The 11126-nt window shown below is 59.5% G+C and overlaps 2 non-coding genes across 2 annotated transcripts; both read left to right on the forward strand.

The window, feature by feature from the left end:
* The first annotated feature begins 5851 nt into the window (after positions 1–5851).
* LOC142795818 (small subunit ribosomal RNA) lies at positions 5852–7660 on the forward strand. Its single transcript, XR_012893330.1, has one exon. It is a non-coding gene; the product is annotated as a small subunit ribosomal RNA (ribosomal RNA).
* Positions 7661–9380: 1720 nt separating this feature from the next.
* LOC142795817 (5.8S ribosomal RNA) lies at positions 9381–9532 on the forward strand. The gene has a single exon (XR_012893329.1). It is a non-coding gene; the product is annotated as a 5.8S ribosomal RNA (ribosomal RNA).
* The last annotated feature ends 1594 nt before the right edge of the window (positions 9533–11126 follow it).

Here is an 11126-nt window from a genome sequence, read left to right on the forward strand (position 1 = left end):
ACTTTGCACTTTTCGGCTGTGCCTGGCTGGCGGCCCACTCACTCGATCGCCATGTCTGTTTGCCACAGTTTTCCCGGTGGTGCCGCACCCGGGCTTGCCCCGGCAGACGCGTTTTTTTTTTTTCTTTTCGCCCCGGCTGACGCAGTTTTCGCCCCGCCCCGGCTGACGCGGTTTCGTGCCGCCCCGGCAGACGCGGTTTTTTGCGCCGCCCCGGCTGACGCGGTTTTTGCCGCCCCGGCTGACGCAGTTCGGACTTTGCACTTTTTGGCTGAGCCTGGCTGGCGGCCCACTCACTCGATCGCCATGTCTGTTTGCCACAGTTTTCCCGGTGGTGCCGCACCCGGGCTCGCCCCGGCAGACGCGTTTTTTTTTTTCCTTCGCCCCGGCAGACGTGGTTCCCCCCCCCCCCTCCGTCTTTCTTTTTGTTTTTTTTTTCGCCGCGGCTGAAGTGGATTTTTCGGTGCCTCGACGCCCCGGTAGTCGCGGTTTTTCCGTTTCCGCACGGCCCCGGCTGACGCTGCTCGGTCACAGTCGCCTTTTGTGAGGATTGCAGACTTCTTGAGCGCGGGTGTTTTTTTTTTGTTGTTGTTGTTGTTTTATTACGCATTCGCTCCAGCAGACGCTGTTTAGACTTTTTGTTTCCTCTTTTATCCTGCGACGAGGTGACGAGGTTTATTCGGTGCCCCGCCGCCCCGGCTGAAGTGATTTTTCCTGTCCCGTGCCGCCCCGGCTGACGCGGTTGGGACTTCGCGTTTGTTCGGCCGCCACGGGTTTTGGCGCACTCGCTCGGTTGCTTGTTGTTGCCACTTGTTGCGAACCCAGGTTTCTTGAGCGAGCGCGGGCGTTTTTTCTTCCTTTCTTTCTTTGTTCTATGTGTTAGCGAATCGGCCTTTAATATCACACGAGGACTCACAACCAACAATTTTCAGTTTGAAGTGTAAAAAATCTGCAGGTGTTGACGTAACTGACTTGCCCCGTACCCTTGAGTACATCCATGAAGTTCTCGTAGTACTACTAAATCGCATTATTCCAAGTGGAGAAATTCCCATAAACTTGCAAACCTCTACACGAAAATCGGTGCGCGTGATAAAGTTGAAAATTATCGTCCGATATCAAATGTGCCTTCTATAACACAAATTCTAGGAAAAAAAAAAAAAAACACTTGTTCGCCGTTCTCTGCGCCGTGACTGGCAGCACTCCGGCGAAGCGAAACGGGGTCGATTCGAGCACGATATCGGCGTCTTTCGACGTGCTCGCCGGCGACCGTCGCACGAGTACGTCGCACGAGCGCGTCTGCCGGGGCGCCGTTTGCGAAGCCGACGCAAAAGTGGGAACCGCCGCTCGGATGATCGCCGCTTTCGGCAGAGTGAGTGTTGGCACTCCGGGGAAGCGAAACAGCGTGAATGCGCCCACGAAATCGGCGTATTTTGAAGTGCCCGCCGGCGACCGTCGCACGAGTACGGTAAACCGCGTCAGCCGGGGCGTAGTTCGGGACGCCGACGAAAAAGTGGGAAGCGCAACTCGGATCTTCGCCGTTTTTGCAGGAGTGAGTGGCGGCCCTCCTGCGAGACCAAGAAGCATCGATTCGTGCACGAATTCGGCGCCTTTCGACGTGATCGCCGGCGACCGTCGCTCGAGTAGGGCAAACCGCGTCTGCCGGGGCGGGCTTCGGGACGCCGATGCGAAAGTGGGAAACGCTGCTCGGATGTTCGCCGTTTTTGGCCGAGTGAGTGCTGGCACTCGGGCGAAGCCAAACGGGGCCGATTACGGCACGATATCGGCGTCTTTCGACGTGCCCGGCGGCGACCGTCGCACGAGTACGGTAAACCGCGTCAGCCCGGGCGGAGTTCGGGACGCCGATGCGAAAGTGGAGAACGCCGCTCGGATCTTCGCCGTTTTTGGAGGAGTGAGTGGCGGCACTCCGGAGAAGCCAAGGAGCGCCAATTAGCGCACGATATCGGCGTCTTTCGACGCGCTCGCCGGCGACCGTCGAACGAGTAGGGCAAACCGCGTCTGCCGGGGCGGGGTTTACGACGCCGACGCAAAAGTGGGAACCGCCGCTCGGATGTTGGCCGTTTTTGGCAGAGTGAGTGCTGGCACACCGGCGACGCGAAAGAGCGCGAAAGCGCCCACGAAAGTGGCGTATTTGGACGTGCTTGACGGCGACCGCTGCAGGAGTACGAAAAACCACGTCAGCCGGGGCGAGCGACCCACGGCGGTCTGGGTGCTTATCGCTGCTATTATAGGGGCACCCCGGCAGACGCAGAAAAAAAAAATTTTTTTTCGACCTTCTTTTTTGCTGGTCGAGCTCGGGTAACCCAGGTCGCAATGGGAGCCGCGCACGAAAGCGGCGTCGCGAGACGCGTTCGCGGTCGCTAGTCGCACGAGCTCGGCAACCGCGTCAGCCGGCGCGGAGTTCGGGATGCCGACGGCTAAGTGGGTACCGCTGCTCGGATGTTCGCCGTTTTTGGCCGAGTGAGTGCTGGCACTCCGGCGAAGCGAAACGGGGCCGATTCGGGCACGATATCGGCGTATTTCGACGTGCTCGCCGGCGACCGTCGCACGAGTACGGCAAAGCGCGTCTGCCGGGGCGAGGTTTGCGATGCCGACGAAAAAGTGGGAAGCGCCGCTCGGATCTTCGCCGTTTTTGCAGGAGTGAGTGGCGGCCCTCCTGCGAGACCAAGAAGCATCGACTCGCGCACGATATCGGTGTCTTTCGACGTGCCCGCCGGCCACCGCCGCACGAGTACGGCAAACCGCGTATGCCGGGGCGGGGTTGGCGACGCCGACGCAAAAGTGGGAACCGCCACTAGGATGTTCGCCGTTTTTGGCAGAGTGAGTGCTGGCACACCGGCGACGCGAAAGAGCGCGAAAGCGCCCACGAAAGTGGCGTATTTGGACGTGCTTGACGGCGACCGCTGCAGGAGTACGAAAAACCACGTCAGCCGGGGCGAGCGACCCACGGCGGTCTGGGTGCTTATCGCTGCTATTATAGGGGCACCCCGGCAGACGCAGAAAAAAAAAATTTTTTTTCGACCTTCTTTTTTGCTGGTCGAGCTCGGGTAACCCAGGTCGCAATGGGAGCCGCGCACGAAAGCGGCGTCGCGAGACGCGTTCGCGGTCGCTAGTCGCACGAGCTCGGCAACCGCGTCAGCCGGCGCGGAGTTCGGGATGCCGACGGCTAAGTGGGTACCGCTGCTCGGATGTTCGCCGTTTTTGGCCGAGTGAGTGCTGGCACTCCGGCGAAGCGAAACGGGGCCGATTCGGGCACGATATCGGCGTATTTCGACGTGCTCGCCGGCGACCGTCGCACGAGTACGGCAAAGCGCGTCTGCCGGGGCGAGGTTTGCGATGCCGACGAAAAAGTGGGAAGCGCCGCTCGGATCTTCGCCGTTTTTGCAGGAGTGAGTGGCGGCCCTCCTGCGAGACCAAGAAGCATCGACTCGCGCACGATATCGGTGTCTTTCGACGTGCCCGCCGGCCACCGCCGCACGAGTACGGCAAACCGCGTATGCCGGGGCGGGGTTGGCGACGCCGACGCAAAAGTGGGAACCGCCACTAGGATGTTCGCCGTTTTTGGCAGAGTGAGTGCTGGCACTCCGGCGAAGCGAAAGAGCGCGAATGCGCCCACGAAAGTGGCGTGTTTGGACGTGCTTGACGACGACCACCGCAGGAAAACGAAAAACCACGTCAGCCGGGGCGAGCGACCCATGGCGGTCTGGGTGCTTATCGCTGCTATTATAGGGGCACCCCGGCAGACGCAAAAAAAAAAAAAATTTTTTTTCGACATTCTTTCTTGCTCGTCGACCTCGGGTGACCCAGGTCGCAGTGGGAGCCGCGCACGAAAGCGGCGTCGCGAGACGGCTTCGCGGTCGCTAGTCGCACGAGCTCGGCAACCGCGTCTGCCGGGGCGGAGTTCGGGACGCCGACGGCTAAGTGGGAACCGCCGCTCGGATGTTCGCCGTTTGTGGCCGAGTGAGTGCTGGCACTCCGGCGAAGCCAAACGGGGCCGATTCCGGCACGATATCGGCGTCTTTCTACGTGCTCGCCGGCGACCGTCGCACGAGTACGGCAAAGTGCGTCTGCCGGGGCGGGGTTTGCGACGCGTACGCAATAGTGAGAACCGTCGCTCGGATGTTCGTCGTCTTTCGCCGAGCCAGTGCTGGCACTCCGGCGAAGCCGAACGGAGCCGATTCGGGCACGATATCGGCGTCTTTCCACGTGCTCGCCGGCGACCGTCGCACGAGTACGGTAAACCGCGTCAGCCGGGGCGGAGTTCGGGACGCCGATGCGAAAGTGGGAAGCGCCGCTCGGATCTTCGCCGTTTTTGGAGGAGTCAGTGGCGGCACTCCGGTGAAGCCAAGGTGCGCCAATTCGCGCACGATATCGGCGTCTTTCGACGTGCCCGCCGGCCACCGTCGCACGAGTACGGCAAACCTCGTCTGCCGGGGCGGGGTTTGCGACGCCGACGCAAAAGTGGGAACCGCCGCTCGGATGTTCGCCGTTTTTGGCAGAGTGAGTGCTGGCACTCCGGCGAAGCGAAAGAGCGTGAATGCGCCCACGAAAGTAGCGTATTTGGACGTGCTTGACGGCGACCGCCGCAGGAGTACGAAAAACCACGTCAGCCGGGGCGAGCGACCCACGGCGGTCTGGGTGCTTATCGCTGCTATTATAGGGGCACCCCGGCAGACGCAGAAAGAAAAAAAAAAAAAAAAATGGGGACATGGCGTGCGTCACCGTGCGGCTTCGCAGCGTTGCCGAAGTCGCCGAGCCCTTCGACTGAGCCGAACGGCGGACAGGGAACGTTGGTCGGCCGTTCTAACCTGTCGGTGCCACGCCGAGACGTCGTTAAGGAAAACCGCGTCGTGGGCCTCTACGACGCCGTCGAGTCGTTGTACGTTTGGTGTCCAGCGTGTCGGCGGCGAGTAGCGGACACGTCGTTCACGACTTCGGTCTTTCGCAGTCGACGCGAACTTGCGGAGAGTCGTGGTGCCTCACGTTTTCGGCAGAAACCGCGGCGGAATTTTCCCGTGCGTGCGCGCACGACCTCGGTGCTGTGCCGTCAGCGTAGTGTTGCACAAACTCGTGGCCTACCCAAGGTGCGGTACGTTTGCGGCCGTATCCTCGGTGGGAATTTCGTGAGTAGGGTCGCAAATTCTACGACCTCGGCGGGTTTGAGAGCGACGTAGACTTGTGGCACGCTCAACGTGCCACACGTTTCGGGGCACACCCGCGGTGAAATTTTCTCGAGTACGCTCGTATTAGTGCCCAAGGAGGTCTGGGTACTTATCGCTGCTATTATGTGGGGGTTCTCGTGAGCGGCGTACGCGAAAGCGACCGGGTGTCTGATATGCGGCGGGCTTCGGCCTCGTCAAGCGTGTCCTCGGGTCTGCTCCAGGGGAATCCACGGCAGTCGTCTGCAGCCTCATCCGCTTGATGCGTTAGGGGCTGGTTGTCGGACGGTGCCGTTTTACCACGATATCGAGGTGTGTTCCGTGTCGTCCTCGGGCGATTCAGATGCGAAAGCGCCGAAGACGCGGGCGTGACCCGTCGTCTGGCGGCTTTGCAGTCTCGGCTCCGTTGCTAGTTCCGGCCGGTCCACCGACAGTGCAGCGGGCTTGGGCAACCCGCACGGCGCGACCGAGTCGATGCAACGAAAAAGAGCGAGCATGAACGTGCTTCTTGCCGCACGGCTCCCACTCGTCTTTCGGGAAGGTTGTGCCGTAGCGAGCTCGAACGCCGTCATCTCGGAGTGCAAAATAAGCGTGTTGGGGCGCCTGAAGGTGGCCTCCGCCGCACACAGACTGCGTCCGGCCCGCCGAAGGCGAGGACGGACGCGCAGTCGAACGATTACCTGGTTGATCCTGCCAGTAATCATATGCTTGTCTCAAAGATTAAGCCATGCATGTCTAAGTACATGCCGAAATAAGGCGAAACCGCGAATGGCTCATTAAATCAGTTATGGTTCCTTAGATCGTTTCTTCCTACTTGGATAACTGTGGCAATTCTAGAGCTAATACATGCAGTGAGCCTGGAGCCCTTTGGGTAACGGGTGCTTTTATTAGACCAAGATCGATCGGGTTTCGGCCCGTATTGTGTGGTGACTCTGGATAACTTTGTGCTGATCGCATGGCCACGAGCCGGCGACGTTTCTTTCAAGTGTCTGCCTTATCAACTTTCGATGGTAGGTTACTTGCTTACCATGGTTGTTACGGGTAACGGAGAATCAGGGTTCGATTCCGGAGAGGGAGCCTGAGAAACGGCTACCACATCCAAGGAAGGCAGCAGGCGCGCAAATTACCCACTCCCGGCACGGGGAGGTAGTGACGAAAAATAACAATACGGGACTCTTTTGAGGCCCCGTAATTGAAATGAGTACACTCTAAATCCTTTAACGAGGATCAATTGGAGGGCAAGTCTGGTGCCAGCAGCCGCGGTAATTCCAGCTCCAATAGCGTATACTAAAGCTGCTGCGGTTAAAAAGCTCGTAGTTGGATCTCAGTTCCAGACGAGTAGTGCATCTACCCGATGCGACGGCTCGGACTGAACATCATGCCGGTTCTTTCTTGGTGCACTTCATTGTGTGCCTCGAGATGGCCGGTGCTTTTACTTTGAAAAAATTAGAGTGCTCAACGCAGGCGAGTCGCCTGAATAAACTTGCATGGAATAATAGAACAAGACCTCGTTTCTGTTCTGTTGGTTTTTGGAATACGAGGTAATGATTAAGAGGGACGGACGGGGGCATTCTGCGGCGCTAGAGGTGAAATTCTTGGACCGTCGCAAGACGAACTACTGCGAAAGCATTTGCCAAGATGTTTTCATTGATCAAGAACGAAAGTCAGAGGTTCGAAGGCGATCAGATACCGCCCTAGTTCTGACCATAAACGATGCCAACCAGCGATCCGCCTGAGTTACTCAAATGACTCGGCGGGCAGCTTCCGGGAAACCAAAGTATTTGGGTTCCGGGGGGAAGTATGGTTGCAAAGCTGAAACTTAAAGGAATTGACGGAAGGGCACCACCAGGAGTGGAGCCTGCGGCTTAATTTGACTCAACACGGGAAAACTTACCCGGCCGGACACTGGGAGGATTGACAGATTGAGAGCTCTTTCTTGATTCGGTGGATGGTGGTGCATGGCCGTTCTTAGTTGGTGGAGCGATTTGTCTGGTTAATTCCGATAACGAACGAGACTCTAGCCTATTAAATAGGTGCGGGGTTCCCAGCACCTTACAACCTTCTTAGAGGGACAAGCGGCTCCTAGCCGCACGAAACAGAGCAATAACAGGTCTGTGATGCCTTAGATGTCCGGGGCCGCACGCGCGCTACACTGAAGGAAGCAGCGTGTCTTTATCCCTGTCTGAAAAGACTGGGTAACCCGTGGAACTTCTTTCGTGATTGGATAGGGGCTTGCAATTGTTCCCCTTGAACGAGGAATTCCCCAGTAAGCGCGAGTCATAAGCTCGCGTTGATTACGTCCCTGCCCTTTGTACACACCGCCCGTCGCTACTACCGATTGAATGATTTAGTGAGGTCTTCGGACCGATGTCCGGCGCGGCCTTTCGGTTTGCGCGGTCTGTTGGAAAGATGACCAAACTTGATCATTTAGAGGAAGTAAAAGTCGTAACAAGGTTTCCGTAGGTGAACCTGCGGAAGGATCATTAACGGATTGTGAAGGGTGAGCGCCTCAGCTGCGTCTGCGCCCGACACTTTCTGCCGCTGACCCCGTTTGGACGCGGGGTCGGCTTTTCCCCACGGGGCTGCCTGAATGTGGAGCGGCACCCCGTGACAAATTGTTGCGCCCAGCGGACGCCAACAACCGCGACCTTGGACGGTCGGCCAGGTGGCGGACGCGGGTACAAACGGCGCAACGCACTCATAGGTCGGCTTTCGACCCGCCACTGCACCGTGGCTCGAAGCGCTCGAAATGCGCGACCCGACCGCTGCGGGACCGCCTAGTACTGTAAACAGGAGCGGCGGAGCGCGAACGGCGAGTCGTGGTTACGTCGGTAGAAGGCGAGGCTGCGCGTTCCCGAACGCCAGCCGAGTGCCCTCCCGACCGTTCGAGCGTGCAAGAACGAGACCCGACAATCGCGCGGCGACTGCCAAGTACGAGAGGAACGGCACAAGCGTCGGCGGTCGGTCAAGGAACTGGCGATGTGACGGGTCCGCTGTGCACCAGTGCATACCGTCCCGCCGTCCGCGGCAAGCGCCTCCGCGTCCTCGGGTGACGGAGGCTGCCGGTCGGTTCTTGCAGGCGAGGGATCTCGCTGGCACCGGTTCGCGTTGACGCGCGGCCGGTCATGGCACGGCGATGCGACGGCCGAGGTGCGCAGTACTCGATGGAGGAACCGCACGCTCCGATGACCGTCCCGCCCTCCGCGGCGTATGCGTACCGACCGTAATGGTTGCAGCAGCGCCGGCCGGCTTTTGAATTCGCCACACGAAACACGGTGCGAGATCGCGGTTAGGGGAGCGTCGACGTTGCCAGGCGTTTTGCTTGCTGCCGAGGGAAAGGCGGCACGGCCACGTCGCGCTCGTCGCGATTAGCGGGTCTGCGCGCTTTGGGAAGGTGCCGCAACGACTTGCCGAAAGAGGAAGCACGGAAGAACGAGGGACTTGGACGTCCCCGACAATTGAACGCACTTGCGGCCAGGCCCTTGCTGGCTTCGTTCTTCCGCCTCGAGTAGGCTCGTACGCGGCTCCGGCGCCGAAAGTGGTCCTTGGCACCGACTTCGGTGGACGTGGGAAGTGCCGCGCAAGTACGGCGCGCCTGGCTCCACCTGTTGGCTAAAGTAGGCAGCCGGATCGGCATTTTGGTGTGCGGTGGCAAACCGTGGATGCGAAAAAAGCTTGTGCGATTTCGTGGAACAAAAAGCGGGGGTCCCCCTTTTTATGCGGAGGAGACCGACCCGCCTGCCGTGGTGAACCGCGACGCCACGGTAAAAACGGGAGAGGCTTGTCGATGGGACAGTGCATCCCGCGCTCACGGAGGCCGGGAGGCGGCCGCCCGAGGAAATGTGTAGCCGTCGAGGCCCGCATCTGCGTGCACTCTTATCCAAATGGGTGTACCGCAGGCATTTTCTGGTTAGGCGGGCCAATGAGAGCGAGCACACAACGATACCTACGGGTCCGGCTTGGAGAACCGGCTTCGACGCCTCCCGAGTATTTATAGAGGGGTGGACCACGAAAGCACTCGCAAGTAGCGAAAGCGAAACGCCGTCCGAAACACACCGTTTGCTCGATTTGCGGCAGCCGAAAAAGGCGCGGCAGAGGTTTTGGAGTCCAAGCGTGCGCTGAAAAGCGCCCTTCTTGGCCACTGTTTGGCCGAGTGCCAGAAACGTTTGGTTTTGACTGTACGGAATTGAACAAACACTTTTTCACGACTCTAAGCGGTGGATCACTCGGTTCTCGGGTCGATGAAGAACGCAGCCAGCTGCGAGACTTGGTGTGAATTGCAGGACACACTGAGCACTGATTCTTTGAACGCACATTGCGGCCTTGGGTCTTCCCTTGCTTCGTCTGTCTGAGGGTCGGATCACATATCAAGAGAGCCTTCGGCGCACAAGGGAACGTGAGCCGTCGACTCGTTTTGACCGCGTCGGCAACACGGACAGCACGCTGAACACCTCACAAGCGAGCGCCAACAGCGTCCACTCAAGGGCGAGACGGTGGCGACCGTCGTGCCAGAGCCCAACCGAAACGGGGGCGACCGACTGCCATTGAGGATGTGGCACCTCGTTGAGACCGCCGCAGGACTTCGAGTCGGAAGGAAGCCTGCAGGGAAAGTGCGGTCGAGGTTGCGTACTCCTCTCTGCGACCGGGCGCGCAAGAGCTGCGAGAGCCACGGACGCGCAACTTTAACGCACGGTAAACACGAGGAGCGAAAGCCGGCCAGCAAAGCTTCTCCAGCCGTGCGCAAAGTGCGCGAGATCGCAGCCTTGCGTTGCGCTTGTTGCCCTCGAAGTAGCAGGGTGTCCGTAGACCGGGCGCTCGAACACGCTGCGGGGCCGTGCCTTCCTCCAGGCTTTGCCGCGCGAACAGGGAACGTTCGCGCGCAAAGCGCAGGGAGGTGAGGAGGCTGCGCCCGACGTTTGCGGTTCGCTGGCGTACGCGGTTGATGCGGAGAGCACGGCGCGACCGACTTGCCGCGAAGCGGAAAAAGTCTCCCGCACGAGTTGGCGAAACGTTGGCGAAGCTTAAGGCGTTCTCGTCGTAGTCCGCCGTCGGTTCTAAGTGCTTCGCAGTTCCCGTCCCGTTCAAAAAACTGGGCCACTCCAGTTGGGGCGGGGGCGACGCTACACGAGACGATGCCTCTCGCCAGGCTGCGTGGCTGCCCTTGCGGCGGCGGCGACTGGCCTCGGCGGTGTTTGGGGCTTTCGACACGGTCGTTTATCACGCAACTGCTCGGACGACGCACGCGCGCAGCGGAATGCCGCTTGCCAGCCTTGTGAAGATGTGACCCTGTACAGGGTTGCGGGCGCACTTGGTAGGGGCGTCGTACTCGGTTCGCGATGGGTTTACGACGTGTCCCGTCACTTCACGTCACACCGGTTGTGCGCCGCACGCGTGCAGCGGGGAAGCCGATTGCCAGCCTTGTGAAGAAGTGGCCCTGTACAGGGTTGCGGGCGCACTTGGTAGGGCGAGCGCACGCGGTCGTGCAGGAAGTTGATGGAAGCGAATGTATCCGCTGTCGACCTCAGATCAGGCGAGACAACCCGCTGAATTTAAGCATATCACTAAGCGGAGGAAAGAAACCAACAGGGATTCCCCGAGTAGCTGCGAGCGAAACGGGACCGAGCCAGCACCGAATCCCCCGTCCTTGCAGGCGGTCGGGAAATGTGGTGTATGGGAGGCGACGTTCTCGGGTGTTTGCGACGGTGCAAGTCCCCCTGACAGGGGCTTGTCCCAGAGTGGGTGCCAGGCCGTCTCCGCCGTTGCGCGCCCGGGATGGAGCCTCCCGTGAGTCGGGTTGCTTGAGAGTGCAGCCCTAAGTGGGTGGTAAACTCCATCTAAGGCTAAATACGACCGAGAGACCGATAGTTCACAAGTACCGTGAGGGAAAAGTTGAAAAGAACTTTGAAGAGAGAGTTCAAGAGTACGTGAAACCGCTTAGAGTAAAACGGGTGG

Source organism: Rhipicephalus microplus, unplaced genomic scaffold (assembly GCF_043290135.1).
Source record: "Rhipicephalus microplus isolate Deutch F79 unplaced genomic scaffold, USDA_Rmic scaffold_887, whole genome shotgun sequence".
In the NCBI taxonomy this organism is placed as follows: Eukaryota; Metazoa; Arthropoda; class Arachnida; order Ixodida; family Ixodidae; genus Rhipicephalus; species Rhipicephalus microplus.